Source organism: Macadamia integrifolia, unplaced genomic scaffold, assembly GCF_013358625.1.
Source record: "Macadamia integrifolia cultivar HAES 741 unplaced genomic scaffold, SCU_Mint_v3 scaffold2122, whole genome shotgun sequence".
NCBI lineage: Eukaryota > Viridiplantae > Streptophyta > Magnoliopsida > Proteales > Proteaceae > Macadamia > Macadamia integrifolia.
Window position 1 is genome coordinate 28985 of NW_024868525.1, and position 19480 is coordinate 48464.

The following is a 19480-nucleotide window of genomic DNA, read 5'->3' on the forward strand; positions in this document are numbered from 1 at the left end:
CCTTGGGGAAATTATCAAGGAGATATGAATTTTTTTCCCAAATGGAATGTTTCTCAAATGTTAACCATGTTTCAACATTTTCCTTTTTTTTTTTCTCTCTCTTTTTTTACCCTATTCATTTAAAAAAAAAAAAAAAGCAAACCGTGGACACCAAATGGAAGATTCTGTTTTCTTGTCCCCGTAAAATGAAAAACCTTCAAAAATGTTTTTTTTTTTTATGACTACTATTGTTTCTAAGGAACTGTCCAAGGGGACTTTACTCACGCACACTAGAGAAGTAAGGGGAATGATAGGGAGAGGGGGAGGACACACTCACACCCATATGACAAGAGCCAATCCACTAATCTCCTGGCACGTGCTCTTCAAGTAGAAGTTGCATGTTAGTGCGAGGTACTGGATCCACCTAGATTATTAAAAAAAAAAAAGTGTTTGGTAAAGGATCTATGAGAAGTTTACGTCGCTCTCCCATGTACTTTGGTGCAAGTACACCCCCTCCCAATAGTTTTGAACTTTAACAGTTTCCTCTATAAATGTTAATTGTGTGAGTTTTATACCGTTAAGTTTTGCCATATTTTCGTTAAGCTCGTATTACCCTTTCTTAATGTATTTTTTACCATTTTACCTTTTCAATACAAAAATCCCTTTCTCTATTATCCTCAACCATTCCAAAGGATGAAAGGTCCCCTTTTTCTTCTCCGACGACATCACTACTTTAAGTTGTCATCTTCGGCTATTTTGTGGTTATCGAAGTGTTAATCTCTCCAATCTACAAGGTGCGATATCTCTAATCCTTCATTACCCAAAAAAAAATCTCTAATTCTTACGATTTGTGAGTTGCACTACCATAATCTCTCAAGCCCAAATCTCTCTAATTTTTAAAACGCTAATCTTCTCTTTCTTCTCCTTCTCCTTCTCCGGCAACCTGAATAGACAAAACCCTCGTCTTTGGTGAACTGCAACCTGCAAGGTGAAGGTTATTTCCTCCCATGAATCCCCCCTTAATTGTCGTAAATGTTCCCTGTAGGATTTATAAAAAAGCATACTTCTATGTGTACTAGGGTTTGTGAAATTCCTCAAATTGATCTCCTAATTAGGGAGTTGTTGTATCAATTTTGTAGAGAACCCACCATGTTGGTAGTTAGCGAGATAATTCTTCTCTGTTTCGCTGCAAAGGTCAGGATTTTCCCTCAAGTACTATATAGATTTGTCTTTGCCTTGTCTCAAGTAACTCTATGAACTGATGTTATGTTAAGTTGAAGTAATTCATCATGAGGGTATAATTAATTTTGTCACACTCTACTCCCACTAGGATGCCTATGGTGTGACGAGGGTGCTTACTGTCGTCCTACAACACTGCCAGATCTCTAAAGTAGTACCTTAACCGTCACAATAAAGAAACATCAACGAAAATAGTATAAGAAGATACCAATCTCGATTACTAGGGACAATCTAAAATGATATTTATATTACAATAACTTGATTTTTTTTTTATATCCAATTGAATGTAATAACGAGACATATATCATAAATATCCAAATAAATAGCAACCAAAAAGTGTGTCTATTTGATGGCGGCAGCAAGTCCTCGATCACGGTGTACTATACGCACAACTATCACATGCATAGTCCTCGTCGTGCTCCTATGAGGAGGACGTGTCGCTATCTATGGGCACTACAATACCTGCATTGTCATCTAAAAAGAAACCTGCACGTGGTGTGAGCGCCAACTAGCTCAGTGAGGGATGGGGTTCATGCAAGCAGTCACATATAAGCCATGATGGGAGATGATGTTGTTCATTTTATTATTAACCATCTAACATACAACTAAGTTGGGTCCATGCTACTGCGACACATTACGTATTATCTCTGATCCCAAAAATCACACATCGGTCACCTAGCGATACAAAGCCTAGTCGTGAATAGGAGCCTATCGGTCATGGGATGCACCATCGGTCACCCAGCAAACCCTAATAACCCCCTCCTTGTAGATATGCCATTAGGATTACAATCGACCACGTCGGGCTAGTTCTCCGCCTCCAGCAACAATCACATGTATCACGGGGGTGGCATCCGAAAAAATCTAATTGAAACTACCATAGTGAGTTATCTAACACCTCACCCTTGTTGGAAAGGAATCATAGCATAGGGATGTTATACCTAAAATCACATACGTCTTTCATAATGATACATATAGTATGGAATATGGTACCAGAATTTCCATTAGCCACACTGCATCCATGTCCAAGCTTATCTACCATAGAAACAGTTAGTAGAGGATACACAGTACCAGAACTCCCACTGGCTACACCATTTAACCATATCCAATTGATGAGCACATTTATGTGTGAAATCTAGTGTAGTAAAACATACATTTTACATATTTAGAATGGAGCTACCTTGGGCTTTATTCTCTTTTTGCGGGTTTTATATTTTCAATGCCTTAAAGACTATCGGGTGCTATATCTCTAATTTTACATATAAAGAGGTCCTATTTCTTTTCATGGTTGAGAAGAGGATGAAATTCTGAGCAAGATGGAGGTGTTCAATTAAAAGTACACATTCGTTTGGTCAACCGTACAAGTGATTATTTTTTTCAGACAAAAAAAAAAATAATGGATCAGAACTGAACCAAGATGCAGAACCAGCCCTTATAAGGAATATTTCAAATTCCAATAAGGATCGATGGACCACATCCTTAAGTGATTGAAGATTTATTTTTGGTAACAACAACTACCTAGCGTAGTTGGTGAGTTGTGGTGTGCAAAATCCCTTGCTTATTAGGAGGTCTCAAGTTTGAACCTCTTAGCTGTCATTTTGTTCTCCTACTCATCACTTAAAGGAGGTTGGCCAAGATGGTTGTACGCAAGTTTGAAGAAGAGAGAGAGAAAATAAAGAGAAAAAATAGGAAAGAAGAAAAAAAAAAGACAAGGGCATGGATGGAATTTCCCATTAAAATAGAATATTGTCCAAATCTAAGCAAGAAAAATCGGCCAAAGGGGGTTTCTTCCGTAAGAAGAGAGGGAAAAATAGAAAAAGGGAGAAAAAATAGGAAAAAAAAAAAAGCAAGAAAATCGTGGGAGATCTCTCTCCACACGTTTTCTCTCTTCTCTCTCCTCCACTTCATCAACAAGATAAAAAAAAATATTTTTTTTTAGAAGATAAAATCATTAGCTTCCCTCCCCCATTCTCTAGATAATAGAATTAACATAAGGGGAGGAGGACTTCATTCTTCTTCTAGGGTTTTTTCTTAGTTGCTCTATCTCTTTCTCGAGCTCTAGTTCTAGGTTTATGCTTTAAATACTTTTGTAAGTTCTTTTTTATTCAGTTAATGCAAGCACTTTTGTTTTTGATTCAGTATTTTATTTTTTTAAATAATTAAAGTTGTAATTTTCAAGTTCTAGTTCTAGGCTTAGTTCTAGGTGACAAGAACAAGCTATGAAGCATATCTTTCAAGTTTAATTTTTTTTCTTTAGATTTGTTTTCTCTACTACTAAAAATTTCAGATTTGTTTTATTCCAGATCTGGTTTTTAGTACTGGTAGTATCTCAAATTGATCAAGTTTTCAGTTCAAAAGTTAAAGTTCAAGTAAGTAGGCTCCTTCAGTAGTCTTCTCTCCCCCCTCTCATTCTCTCTTCTGACTACCCTTTCTTTCTTAATTTAGGATTTTAATTTCAGTCGTTACATTATTGCTATCCCTTTCCCCCAAGGTTCATGGCTAGTGTCTATGTTGGCTTTGCCCCTCCTAGCCATAGAACCATCATTTTATTACTTTTATTTTAATTGTTTTCCTTTCCCTAAAGCCAAGTAGAGTTACCCTTGTAAGAGTGACTCTCTGGTCAAGTATGGGAGCTCATATTATGATGCATCTCTCAGGCTAAGTAGAGAAACCTACTTGTGAGTCTCTCTCTAGCTTTATCCACTTTCTTTTACTTTATTTTTATTTCAGCATTTTTTTCCTTTATTGTTTTTTTTAATTGGGTGGGTTGTTTATTTTCAGTTATTTATTTATTTAATTTTAATTGCGTGGCTTGCGTCTTTAAATTCTTAGATGACGAATGGTTAGGACGTTATTTTAGATACATATGTTTAGGAATTAGATCACAACCATTAATCAGTTCACTTTCGCATTATTAAAAGAAAAAATAAATAAAGTGGCTGCTCTCCCTATGTTCGACCCGTAGCTACACTGATCCGTACGCTTGTGATTACATTTTAAAATCTCAAACACCAATCCTAGCTCTAATGCACACCCAATGCATGATGCAATCATCCATGTGGAGATCATAGTACCAAAGTTCCACTTAGCCACACCAGATCTCACACATTCACAACAATCAGCATAGTATATGCAGTCCAATATTGTAGTTTATATAAAGCATATATGTTAAGAATTCTTAAAAAATCATGCTTGCAATGGCATACATCAATTCAAATATAAAAACACCCCAAAAAATTAAGTTCAAACCACCACTCACATTGTCTATCGACCAGGTGAGTTAATTTCCTAATAAAAGATGCTCGTAGTATACCCTGCTAGGCCTCATTGAAAGTGATTGTTTTTGTCCTACTTACAAGGGTCAATGAGTGTTAATACATGTCTAAGAGGGTCCCCTGTAAGGTTCCTCAAAATCCTCAAAATTTGCCAAAAGGGCAATATAGTAAGGTTCGCCGGTAGCACAAACAGAAGCTAATTTAAATCAGTAAACCCACCGGTTAATAGGCACCGATTGGTAGTGGGCTGATCGGTGGCTATCTACTGGCGGCAGTCTAGAAAGTGTTGTACACCTTGGGGCTGAACCATCTCAGCTTCGATTGTCGTGATTTATTTTTTGGGGTTTGTAGAGGGTCTCCCCACCTTCCATTTGAGTCTTGTTGATTGTGATTTCACCGGGCATTTTGGAAGATACGTTGATCCTTCGATTGGAACCCTAAACCCACATTTTTCTCAAACCACTCCTAGTGCTCAGATAACCTGCTTTAAGCTCAAGAAACATGTAAAGAAGTGTAATGCACGCTATCTTAGTCATCACAAATCATTGGGATCGAGGCATACCCCTCAAACCCAGCAAAACCCGAGTCTCTACTTACCCAAACCCAAAACGAAAGAGGAAAGTGGTTGGGAAGGTGTTCCCTTACCTTTGGAAGCAACCGACAATAATGGGGAAGTGGTCGGAGGTCCTCTTCTCCTTCATTCTCTTCCTTCTTCTTCTTCTCCTCCTTCTTTTTCTCCTTCACCCATGAGTTCAGCTAGTGAAATGAGCTTGAGGCTCATTTTTCCTTATTTATAGGCAAAACCCATTAAGGTCTATGCTCTTATTACAGGAAAATTTGACCTATTTTTGCTTAGGAAAATTTTCAATAGTGAAACTGATTTTTTTGGAAGATGGTTTTTTCATGAAAAAGCTAGAGTGTAATTTATCTTTTCCAAGGCATCCAATTTCGTCCAATTTTGATACTGTATGAAGAAGTTATGACATTCGTAGTAAAAACTAGCTTATGGGGCAATCAGGGGAACTTTTAGCATTGAAGATGATTTTTTGGAAGAAATGTCATCCATGCATCAATACGAGAAAAATCCAATCTTTCTAACGGACATGGTTTCGTCGCGTTTCGATTCTATATAAGGAAGTTACGACATCCAAAAGCTTTGGGGAAATATGATCTTTTTGTACGATTGATTCTAATAATGGGGTCTTCTAGAAAGTTGCAAAGCATCAAGTTATGGTTCCAACGCTTTTCGATATGTCTTGATCAGAAATCATATGAAGAAGTTACGTGCGTTTCCGTGAAGATAATCTGAAGAGCCAAACCCAAAACCTCTTGGTGAGTAGAGGTGTTTTTAGAAAAAAAAAATGTTAAAGTGAGGGGGATGTGTGCTATCTTCAAGATTGAGCTGATGGGGGGTTTCAACACTAAATTATTTGAAGGTAGGGGCTTATATGTGATATGATGAAGTGGGTGGATCTTGTATTAGTGGCTACGGTAGTGCCATGTGGCACAGATGCCCATCTAAGGGCTAGAGCAAATTGGCACTGACGCAGATGCTGTAGATTCCATCGTGAGGTGTCTAAGTGGACAAATGTATGATTGATGTTAGACTGACACTACACTAGATCAAGGGTGGCTACCGTGGTTCGTGCATGCATCAAATAAGAGCAGGGATCCCAATCCCTTAGATATGGGTCAACCAGATCTTCTTGATTCAGATCTAATAGTTGCCAATCAGTTCAACTATTTGGAACCAAGCCGATATCCTCCACTTTTTTGACTGGCGTAGCCAATGGGCTTGTAACAACGCGTCTGATGCATTAGGTCCTACGTCACCAAGAGTCAGACCTGATGTCATGCTTGCATTGTCATGTTCCAATCCTTTGGCCCTCCTTTAATGCCCGTTACACTCGTCCTATGGCTAAGATTAATTTCTCCATGCGATCCAAGATCGACGACTCAAATCCTAATGTCGTTGCCCGCACTGCCAATGTAGCCTATGCCACTCCTTTTAATATTCCATATCTTGCATTGTGGTTAGTCTAACTTTCTAAACACAAGGGCAAATGAGTCCATTCGAATTGTCATTTTTCACATTTTCCGTCCTTTACCTAATGAAAGGCTGAAAAAAAATTCAGTAAAAGGAAGGCCACAGATTTAGAGAGGAAGCTACCCTTTTGTTGTGTGCTTCATTAAAGGTGGTTGGGTGGACTTGGGTAGTGTTTTGCACTCCATTGATGGTGGTTTAGAAGGGTAGTAGGGTAGTATTGATTATATCTTGTTTCCAAACGAAGCCACGAAGAGGAAATGAGAGAAAAGAGAGCTTGAGGGTTTGTTAGTGCTTTGAAAAGCAAGAAGGCAAGGGGAAGAGCGGAGAGAAAGTGAGAACTTGTCAGTGGACATATGAAGAGCCAAGTTTACCTTGAGAGGTCAAGTTGGAGGTTCCAGTGGTCAGTGGAGACTCCCAGATTATCCCAGGCAACTGGTTATAAGAATCCTAACCCTAGTTATTTGATTTTCTTATTGTCTATTACATTGAATGGTTGCTAGCTGTAGTTGTGGATTTATAAATGCTCGGCAGGGCTTGGTTGCAGGCATTAATTATAAGCCCCAATTATCTGTATTTGTGTTCAGCTAAATTCTCTCTCCTACTTCTGTACATATATACACAATAGAGCAACCTACTTTCTTATACCAACTAGGCTGTAAAACTAAGCTCAACTGCTTCCAGTTTCAGGGTGTTAAATTCACGCGATGGATGGTTTGATCAATTGGTTGCCCATATTTGGGGTTTTTTTCCCCCCACTTTGCCAGAATGTGATTCATCCTATACGTGGTCCTCTTCTTCCCTTAAGGTCATGCAAGATTGAGTTTTATGGTGGGTGATCCGACCATCACCCACCCATGGCTCACCTTGGGTTCTCCTCTCATATGGGGATTCTAATTCTATGGTTCTTATGTATACATGTTGGGGAACCTAAGTTGAGGCATGTAGGCATAAGTCCATCACTCCCTAAGCTCCCATTTGTGTGTATCAAGGTAGGGGAAAGCTCCCTCTTAACCTATGTCACCTAAGTTGTAGAGGGGAGAGAGAAAAGGGCAAGGAGGGGAAACTGGGCCTACCTCGTAGTGCGGGTGAGTGATCCTCACAAGGGGGAGCACTTGTGCAACTCCTCCTTCTTCTTCCCCTTCTTCTCCTTCTCCTTCTCCTTCTCCTTCTCCTTGACTAAAGCATGTTTGGCTAATTAATGGGTTTTTCCAAACTGGTTTAATTCATTGATTGGCAGTGTGGGTCCACCTCCATGGGGTCCGTGTCCATTTATCCATCACTATGTAAGTGTGCATACACAATGGAGGGGTTTCGAAGCATATGGGTGTGTAGTCGTGGGTCCCACACACAATTAACCCTTTTTGGAGCAGTTTAAGTGTCTTTGGGTATGCAAACGGTGGATGGTGTGTACAACCGGTTCCTCCAAAAGTGTCCATTTTATTTGGTTTTCTCTTAGTCTTGGCCCCACAATTCTAGTGACTTCTATGAGAGGTCAACACCCTCTATCTAGACCTGTCTATCATGTTGAAATGAGGAGGAGATCTTTGATGTTAGCAAGGTGACCTGAGTTTCATGGGAGGTTTGAATCCTTTCCAACTTTGCTAGCACAACTAACAATGACATAAAGGATCTTCCTTCCTTTCTTGGCAGTAAATTGCTGCTATCCAGAGGTCATTAGTACTCCGTAACTCTGGTGCATCCTCTATCACCATAAAAAGTAGTTAGGTTTGCGCATAGTTAGAACATTCCTCCCTCCTTACAAAAAATTTCGTCCTAAAAAATTGACGTACCTAATAACCCAAACATTCTAGTGTACTTCTTGTTTCCAAGATGCTTCTTGCTCCGAGTGATTTCTCCACTTGAATTTGACATAAGAGACAGTATGATTCCAAAGTTTATTTTCCTTCCAATCAATAATCTCCTCAGGATGCTCCACATAACCCCAATTTGCATCAAGTTCTAGGGGTATCTAGGTCAAAATCTATGCTGGGTCAAGGATGTACCTCTTCAACATTGACACGTGAAATACATCAGGATATCCATCCAGCTTTGGTGGTATAGCTATCTGATAAGCTACCAGCACGACTCGAGCTAGTACTTTATAAGGTCCCATGTATCTAGTGTTGAACTTCCCTTTCTTTCCAAATCTCCTGACTCCTTTAGCTAGTGAGACCTTGAGAAATGCCTTATCCCTAACATTGACTTCTAAGTCTTTCCCTCACACATTAGTGTATATTTTGGTAATTGAGCTGTCTTGATCCTCTCTATTATCATATCCACTTTCTCATAAGTGGCTTGGATCAACTCTGGGCCTAAGATTTCGTTGTTCACCAAATTCATCTCAATATAGTGGTGTTCTGCACCTCCTTTCATATTGAGCCTTGAAAAGTGACATGCCGATAGTCGACTAATACCTGTTGTTATAGGAAAACTCTATCAGTGACACATGTTCATCCCAACTATAACTCATATCTAGGACACAAGCTTTGAGCATATCTTCTAATGTCTGAATTATGCTGACTGACCATCAGTCTATAGGTGAAAGGTTGCGTTGTACTTTAGTTGTATTCCCGTAGCTTTCTATACACATTCCCAAAATTTAATTGGAATCCATGTAATCTAACTAGAACACCATGTAATCGAACCATGTTTTCCACATACGGCTAGGTTAACTTCTCAATAGAGAATGCAACCCTTATAGGAATAAAGTGAGCTACTTTGGTCATTTGATCCACCACCACCCAAATTATATCAAACCCTTATGAGTGCAAGGTAGACCGGTGACAAAGTCCATAGTAATGTGTTCCCACTTCCATTCTGGTATGGGTGGAGGTTGTAGTAACTTGTGGGGTTTGCCTTTCAGCTTTTATCTATTGTCAATTCAGGCATTTAGCTACACACGTAGACACGTCCTTCTTCATACCAATGCACTAATAGGATTTATTTAAATCCCTGTGCATTTTAATGCTGCCAGGATGAGCTGAGTAAGGTGAGCTATGTGCCTCCTGTAGAATCATTTCTCTCAATTCTTCATCCTTTAGTACATACAATTTGTTCTGAATTTAAGAACTCCATCTTCAGTTAATGTGAAATCTACTTCAATCCGTTTTCCTCCTATGATCTTATTAGCTATCTTCAACAATTCTTCATCTGTGAGTTGAGTAGCTTGGATGTTCTCTATGTAAGAGGGTTGTGTCAGCAGTGTAGCCAATGTCACTGTAACTTCATTTGTAAACAACTCCAATTTCGTTCTCCTTGCTTTTTCAATCAATTGTTCATTCACAGTTTGGGCTGCAAGGGTTAAGGTCTGGGATTTTCTACTTAATGCATCAACTGCTACATTGGCCTTCCCAAGGTGATAATGGATGGTGCAGTCATAATCTTTCATTAACTACAACCATTTTCTTTGCCTCATCTCAGCTCCTTTTGGGTGAAGAAATACTTTAAACTTTTGTGATCACTGTAAATTTCACTCTTCTCACTACATAGATAGTGACGCCAGATCTTCAATGCAAAAATCATTGCTGCTAACTCCAGATCATGTGTCGGGTAATTCTTTTCATAGTCTTTCAGCTGTCGTGATGCTAGGCAATGACCTTCCCATTTTGCATCAACACATTGCCCAATCCTAATTTGGATGCATCACTATACACCAAAATTCCCGAAGTGCTATATGGAATAGTAAGCACTAGAACTGACATTAACCTTTTCTTTAGTTCTTGAAAACTTTTCTCACATTCCTTTGACCATTCAAATTTTACACCTTTTCGTGTTAACCGGATCATAGGAGTGGAAATTTGTGAGAAGTTCTCTATAAACCTTTTGCAGTAACCTTCTAAGCCCAAGAAACTACAAACTCACCAACATTCTTTGGTGACTCCCAATCAAGTACTACCTTCACTTTTCCAGGATCAACCTCAATGCACTTCTCTGAAACAATGTGTCCTAGAAAGTTCACTTGGGAAAGCCAAAAGTCATATTTTCTGAATTTTGCATAGAGTTGCTTCTCTCTGAACTATTGTCATGCAAAGGTCTCGGGTACCAGCTTAATCTTGTCCGGCCACCCCACATCTGATGTCACCCTTGCTGTCATGTACCATAAGGCACCAACATCGACCCTTTCTGGTTTGGACCCTGCAAGACCCAATCGAACCAACGTGTCAATAAACCCGATTTAAGGAGCAAGGCTCTACAATCACTTGAATGCAAAACCCTAAATATTTTGGATTATGTGTCAAACTTGTCAATTGTGCAAGTAATCGGGTATTATTTAAATTGACAAGCAGCAACATTATGAACTTGGGTTTGCTTCTCAATGATTCTCAACTACTTAAGCTTGATAGCAACCCAACTACCTTATCTTGAAATTTTTTTTAGTCCTACCTAACACATAGTCCACCCAAAAACTAATCAAAACAAATGATTTGATATTTGATCAAAGGCGGTTGTTCTGAATAATCGAAACTCCAAAGAGATCGATTATATCTCAATGACTTGCACACTTTACTTTTGTACTCTTAGTAAGGTGATAAACATTTGGTTATTATATATCAATACCTTTTTAAGCTATTAACTGTTGAACCTGTGACTATTACAGTGTGCAACCAGTAGCAAAGAAACCCTAAGGGATTTTATCATCATTATTGGAGCCAAGGTTTTAACACCCCTAATATAGAATAAACCTTTGTCAACAATCACGCATTGAATTTTCTCTTTTTTTCAATCTTGTCTTTCATCCTTTTACTGATCCAGTTACATCTAATGGGTTTACACCTTATAATGGATCAATAAAAATTCAGATTTGGTAAGAAGTAAAGAAACGATTCTAAAACTTCAATTTTCTATTATTTACTGTGTCTACATCTTATACAACCTTAATAAAAGTCATTCTGATTCTGAAGAACCATACTCATTTGTAGAACTCTACATAGTCATCCATCTTCATAAGGAGAGTATAGCACGCATGAAGTTTAATCATCCTCCTACGACATTAAGACATTCAAGGATGTTACACAAAACATGGGAGTTATAAATATCGGTTTAACTAGTACACATAGAACTATTCTATGTCCCAAGAAACAATTATTTTAAAGAAAAGTCAACCAAATAGGATTATAAAACTCTGCACTGTTTATTGGACGCCCTAAAAAATTGATTTCTTCCTGAGCTGTATTCCATCTCAAATGTCAACTGCCTTTGCATTTAAGCTATATGGTCCCTACACTTTAAGAAATTGTAGAATAGGCTTCACACATTCCATTATTCAAAAGGCTTATTAGGTACAAATTTAGTTGGACACTAGTTTAGAATGACTACTATTTGAAATACAATACCAATAAAACAACTATCGAACTTCCTCCTCATGAAAATTTGGTTTCTTACCCAACTTAAAGACATTAAGGTCCACAGAAGTGTTGCCAAAAGAAAATTTCATGATACTATTCCTGTAATTGATCATAGCATTGCTGGTGGCAAGGAACGGTCTGCCAAGAATGATTGGGATTTGGTCACAAATGTTGGCAACTGGTTGGGTGTCTAAAACAATAAAATCAATAGGGAATAAAAATTCCCCAACTTTAAGTAAGACATCATCAACCATGCCTTTGAGAGACTTAACTGGTTTGTCTGCTAATTTAAGCATGACATTAGTCGATTTCAGCTCTCCCAAGCCAAACTGCTGGTAGACAGAGAAAGGCAAAAGATTAACACTTGCTCCAAGATCAAGAAGAGCATGGTATATCTTTATGTTACCAAAAACACAATATATAATGGGGCAACCAGGGTCCTTATATTTAGCTACCATCTGGCGAGACAGAATGGAGCTAACATTTGTAGCTAAGAAGACTTTCTTGGGTACATTGGTGGATCTCTTTTGAGTGCATAAGTCTTTGAGGACTTGAGCATAAGTGGGGACCTGTGAGATTACATCCAACAACAGAATGTTGACCTACACATTTTTTAAAATATTAAGGATTTTATCTATGGAAGCAATTTGCTTTGTATTCATCAATCTCTTTGGGAATGGGGCAGTAGGCATAAATACTCGCTCAGGCTGCTCATCCTGAATAGTAACAGCACCAGGTTCCTCAGACGAACATGGCAAAGGAGATGGAGTAATAACCTTAACAGAAAAGTTCTCGGGATTCTCAAATTAATCAGGTATATCATCTCGAGTGTACTTATGGCCACTGCTTAATGCATAGATGGCATTATAGTGACCGGAGGGCTCTCTTTGTTATGAACTTTGTTGAATTGAATTCAGCAAATTAGGTTGTCCTTGCTGATTCAAATTCAAGTTCCTGGGGTTCGGATCCAATTGACTTGGCAGCTTCCCTTTTTCCTGTTCATGTAAAGCCGTTGCAAGTTAGGAGATTTGCTTCTCTATATAATGTTGGCTTGTCATGAAGGTACTCTTGAGAAGTTTCATATTTTTATCTAGAGAACTGATCCTAGACGACTCACCCATTTTTGGAAAACCGGTGAGTTGTAAATTTAGAATTGGGGGTAGTTTCCTAACAAAATTAGAAGGAGGATGGAACCATGGTGGACCAAGCTGACCTTGATTCTGGAAATTTGATAGTCCAATTTGGTTATTCCCTTGGTTCCAAGAGAAGTTTGGATGGTTCCTCCATCCTGGATTGTAAGTGCTACTATATGGATTATTTATGGTATATTGCACTCACATTCCCACTACCAATGCTACATCCAGAATGATTGGGGCATGCCTCCATAGTATGGTTTGTAGCATGGCAATAACTGCATATAGGAATAGTTTGATTAACTTAACATACTTGAGATGATCCCTTAACTGCTATGGCTTCTAGTCTCTTGAGAAGACTATCTAAATACCCATCTATGGGTGGTCCAGATGGTTAGAGCGAATTAGGGATTGTGTGGATAGGCGCACGATCTCAGGTTCAATTCCCCATCTGTGCATCTACGATTTAAGTGGAGACTGTGGCAGTGGATTGCTGCATTATTCTCCCCAAGGATTAGTCGAGGTGTGCGTAAGCTGGCCCGGATACCTTGGTTAACAGAAAAAAGAAAAGAAGAATATCTAAATGAGCTTCTTTTGCCACAACACTTTCAGCAAAGAAACCTTTGGCAGTGATGGCTCTCTCACTCTCCTGAGTTGATTCCCACTCACGAGTCTTTTCATCCAGGTCGACTAAAAAGTTCTAAGCAATGTTGGCGTCGATAAATGAAGTGACTCTTGTAGGGCACATGGATTCCAACATCTGCTTTGTATGGTAGTCAATTCCCTCGTATATAATTTGGCACAAATGACATGTATCAAGTCCATGGTGGAGAGCACTCTTAAAGAAGGTCTTTGAATCTTTCCATGAGCTTGGAAATTGATTCACTTGTTTTTTTCATAAATTTAAGAATATCATTCCTATTCTTATTAGTTTTGTGCAAGGAAAGTATTTCTTCAGAAACTCTATTGTAAATTTCTCCTAAGTGGTAATGTAATCAGTAGGCAGCCCATATTGAAAATTTTCAAGAAGGTGATAAATCTAAGCTTAACAACATCATTTGTCAATTGCTGCATCCTTATGAGGATGCATGCGCCCTCAAATTCCCTAAGGAAGAGGTAGACATCTTTAGATGGCAGACCATGAAAATGAGGTAATATAGTAATGAATTGAGATTTAAGCCCATAGTTAGTACCTTGGGCAACTATCAAATGAATACACGAAGGTTGTGCTGCTCGGGCAGGGTAGAATCTGTCCCTAAGGGTTTTGGGTATTTCCTCAGCCATGTTGTGTAATTTTATAAGCTATAAACGACCTTTAGAGTTTCTGGACCAAACACTCATGCAATGCACAAGATGTGGCAGTGAATGCAACCCTAAGAAGAATCCTAAATCTAAATTCTTTTTTTTTTTTACTTAATGTAAACTAAAATAGGAAATAAAGGCACTCTAAATAAGTCTAAAATTGAACATAGAGGTATCGCCTCCCCAGCAATGACGCCAAAAACTTGATTGAAAAATAATTTGTTGTGAAACCTCAGTCCATATTGGTTTTGATGATAATAAGCAAGTGATGATCTAACGGCTATTTGCCTAGTGTCATGTGAAGGACCATTGCCAAGATAATTGAGCTCAAGACAAAGAGCAAGAAGTCATAGAAGAGCTTAAAAGCAGAATAAAGCTCAAGACGAAGTTGCAAGAAGAAGTCAAGAAGACATGGATATAAACAAGTGATTGAAGACTCGATGACCTTCTTAAAGATTTCTAGACTAGGTTGTAATAGCACACACAGGCACGCACCACACTCATGCATATATAGGATAGGAAAGACCTCAAAAGCAACCCAAGTCAAATGACCACTTTTATGTGACTGCTGGACAGTCAAAACACAAAATAGAGACCATCTGGTACTTATCGGATTGAACCGGTACCTATCGGTTGGGCTCTGTGAACAGAACTTCTCAGTGAATGGCCAACAAAGGCCATGCGGTAACTACCAAATTGAACTGGTAACTACCTGATTGGTTCTGAAAATTCTTCTGGTTAGCCAGATTGCTTCCGGATGAAAAGGACTCTCAGAGACGGCCAAGAGAGGCCATCCAGTAACTACCGGATTGAACTAGTTACTATCGGATGCCTTCTAGATTCCCAATGGCTATATTTTGAGCTCCAACGGATATATTTTGAGTCACAATGGCTATATTTGGGTAATAGTAACATGGTCTGGTACTTACTGGATCCAATCGGTAACTACCAAATGAGTTAATTTCTACTCGTTAGAAATTATACTCCTTCCTATTTGGGTGATTTTGTTACCTAAATTAAGCCTAATCTTCACCCATATAAATACCCCACTGATGGCTTTATTAATTAACAATTAAGTGAGCATTAGCAATCAAAATTAAAGAGCTATTCAGTGAGAAACAAGCCTTATAATATTGAGTTCAACTATTGAAGTCAAACACATTTTTCAAGAACTCAAGATTGTGTGGAAGTCTCCATCACTATTCACTACCCAAAGGGAGACTACTAAAAGGTGTATTTTATTATTCTTCATTTCATATTCATTATACGCACCACATAAGGTAATTCAAAAACTCTATTCCTTTATTTCTTATTTACACTTGTTTAGATTGTACTTAGGCTAGTGTAGGATTCTCTTGCCCTTATAAGATTGTAAAGGTGTCTCTTTACCTTATAGGAGATTATAAAGGTGACTCTATACTTGTAAAAGAGATTGTGTAAAAGGTTTTCTTCCCTACCTACTGTATTAAAAGGGAGAACTAGTAGAATACCTTCTAAGAGGATCTTGTAGGGAGTGGACTAGACTCAAGTTGAGTCGAACCACTATAAATCTTGGTGTAGCATGATTATATTTATTTTATTCCATAATTCTTTTGTTTTACAATCACACTTGGGTATCCAATCATTTGAAAAGATTTAAATTTTACTAGTATAACCCATTCAACCCGCCCTCTATGTTATTTCAATTGTATAAGAGTGGGAGCTCATATTATTTAGGACTATTTACGTCTTAACATGAGTCAAAGACCATGGCCACAAAGACCACCATAAGATATGAATACCTCAAGACCTCCTTACATTAATGGAGAGAACTTTTCTTTCTGGAAGTGCAGATTTAAAAACTTTGTATGCAGACATAACATCCTCATATGGAGAGCTATAGAAAATGAACCTTACACCATCACCAAAGTTGTTGAAGGGAAGAGCGTACCGAAGGACGAGAAGGAGTGGACAGTAGCCGACATAGTTCTTATTCAATACAACTTTAGGGCCATTACCTTCCTTTAGTGTGCCCTCAACGAGCAAGATTTTAACTGAGTTATAGCATGTGACACTGCTAAGGAGATTTGGTACATGCTCATAGTTGCACACAAAGGTAGAAAGAGGTAAAAGAAAGAAAGGTAGACCAATTCGTTTCTGATTATAAATCGTTTACCATAAAAGAAAATGAATCCATTTCTGATATGTTTACTCGTTTCACTGACATTGTTAATAGTCTTAAGAGTTTATGTAAGATCTATACTAATGCTGAAAATGTTAGAAAGATCTTGAGATCCTTACCAACAGATTGGAGACCAAAGAAGACAGCCATAAAAGAAGCTAAGGATCTAACAAAGATCTCGCTCGACTACTTGTTGGTATCTCTAGAAATCTATGAAGTGGAGTTGAAAGCTGATAAACAAACTCTAGAAAACAAGAAAAGGACATAGCTCTAAAATCTTCCCAAACTGTTGAAGAAGTAAGCTGTCACACCCCACTCCCAGTAGACCCAACTTACCATTAGGAATACCGGCGGTGTGAGTAAGACACGTACCTGTCTTACAACCTACCAGGATCTCTGATAGAAGTACCTTAACATTTTCACAATCTCACATCACAAACCACTATAAGCAGCGGAATCAGAGTATAGTAGCGGAATTATAAGTAAAATGGGGAAACATCTAATGGTAATATAATAGCAATAACCAAGTTATTATGTTACATCCATCCATGACATATACTTATAACCTCGAGAATATATACAATCCACATCTATATCCAAAAATATCAAAATATGATATACAATCTCACGGTGCGATGTAAGCACAGTGGTCGCAAGCACAGTCCTAGTGGGGACTGTAATAACCCATAAGGCCTCTGTCTCTCAGCCTTGACTTGCTGGCATGTGAGACACATACGTGGCCACATCATTCTTCATTCCTTTCTGCCAGTAGGAGCCTTTGAGGTCTTTGTACATTTTAGTGCTGCCAGGGTAAATGGAGTATGGAGTGCTATGTGCCTCTCTCAAAACTGTCTCTCAATTACCCATCACTGGGCACACACAACCGCCCTTTGAACTTGAGGATCCTGCTTTCAGTCACTGAGAAATCTGGCTCCTTTTTGGTTCCTCCCTAGCATTCTGCTATCAGCTTCTGCAACTCTGCATCAGTAACCTGAGCTGCAGTGATCCTATCCAGCAGACTAGGTTGTACCACCAACGTCGATAGTGACAAGGTGACACCCTCTACTAATTACTCCAAGTCTAGTTTCCTGGCCTCCTCTAGGAGATACTCATTGGTGGTCAGGGATGCCAGAGTCAGTGACTAGGATTTCTGACTAAGTGCATCAGCTACCACATTGGCCTTTCCTGGGTGATAGTGAATAGTACAATCATAATCCTTCATCATCTCCAACCAATGCCTCTGCCTCACGTTGAGCTCCTTTTAGGTGAAGAAGTACTTGAGGCTCTTATGGTCACTGAAGATCTCACTCTTCTCACTATACAGGTAGTGTCTCCAGATTTTCAGTACAAAAATCACGGCTGCCAATTCCAAATCATAGGTGGGGTAGTTCTTCTTATAATCCTTCAACTGACGGAATGCATAGGCAATGCCTTTCTCATGCTGCATCAATACACAACCCAATCCCAGCTTAGAGGCATCACTATAAACAACCATACCACTTGTACCGGTCGGAATAGTTAAAACTGGAGCTGATACTAACTTTTACCTTTGCTCCTTGAAGTTCTTCTCACAAGCATCAGACCACTCAAATTTTACACCCTTTCGTGTGAGTCGGGTCATCGGAGTAGCAATGCGAGAGAAGTTCTCGATAAATCTCCTGTAGTATCCGGCCAATCCCAAAAAACTATGTATGTCTGCTACATTCTTGGGAGTCTCCCATTCTAGAACTGCCTTCACCTTGCCTGGGTCAACCTCTATACCCTTGGCTAAAACAATGTGGCCTAGGAATGCCACCTGTGATAACCAAAACTCGCACTTGCTGAACTTGGCATAGAGTTGCTTCTCTCTCAGCCGTTGCAGTACCAACCTCAGGTGAATAGCATGCTCCTCTGCACTCTTGGAGTAGACCAAAATGTCATCAATGAATACTAACACAAACTTATCCAAGACATCATGGAATACCCGATTCATCAAATCCATAAACGCAACCAGTGTATTGGTTAACCCAAATGACATTACCAAGAACTCATAATGTCCATACCTTGATCTGAAGGCTATCTTACTAACATCACTATCCTTGATCCTGAACTGGTGGTAGTCTGATCTAAGGTCGATCTTGGAGAACACCTTGGCACCCTGCAACTGATCAAATAAATCATTTATCCTTGGCAAAGGATATCGGTTCTTAATGGTTAGCTTATTAAGCTCCTGGTAATCAATGCACAATCTCATACTTCCGTCTTTCTTCTTGACGAACAAGACCGGTGCTTCCCATAGAGACACACTAGGTCTAATAAATCCCTTCTTCAGAAGATCTTGAAGTTGTGCCTGGAATTCCTTCAACTCTGTGGGGGCCATGCGGTGAGGGGCCTTTGACACTGGTGCCAAACCGAGGAGTAGGTCTATAGCAAATTCTGTCTCTCGATTCGGTGGCAAACCTATCAAGTCATCCAGGAATATATCAGGAAATTTCCTCACCACATCTAGCTCGATCAATGGCCTAATCTCTACCTCAGTATCCATCAGGATGCTATGTAGGTTTGACATCCCTTATCCAGTAGCTTCTTCATCTTGAGTGCGGATATGATAACTTTCTTGGGTTTCTTGGGCTTATCCCCTCGGAACACAAACTCATCATCATCACGAGGTCTGAAAATGATAGCCTTCTCTGCACATAGCACACTGGCTCTGTATGTGGACAACCAGTCCATTCCTAAAATCACGTCGAAGTCGGTCATATCCAACTCGATCAAGTGAGCATTCAACTCATGGTCACCTATGGTCACTAGATAAGGCTCATAAACATAGTTTAAACCCACCACACTTCTTGTAGGGGTGCTCATAGCCAAACATTGAGTCAATCATTTAGGTGGAATTCTCATCTTCTTCGTAAATACCGGTGACACGAACGAATGCGAGGCTCCTGAGTCAAATAACACATGTGCAGGCAAAAATGATATCAATAATGTACCTGTCACTACATTGGGTGTAGCCTCAGCAT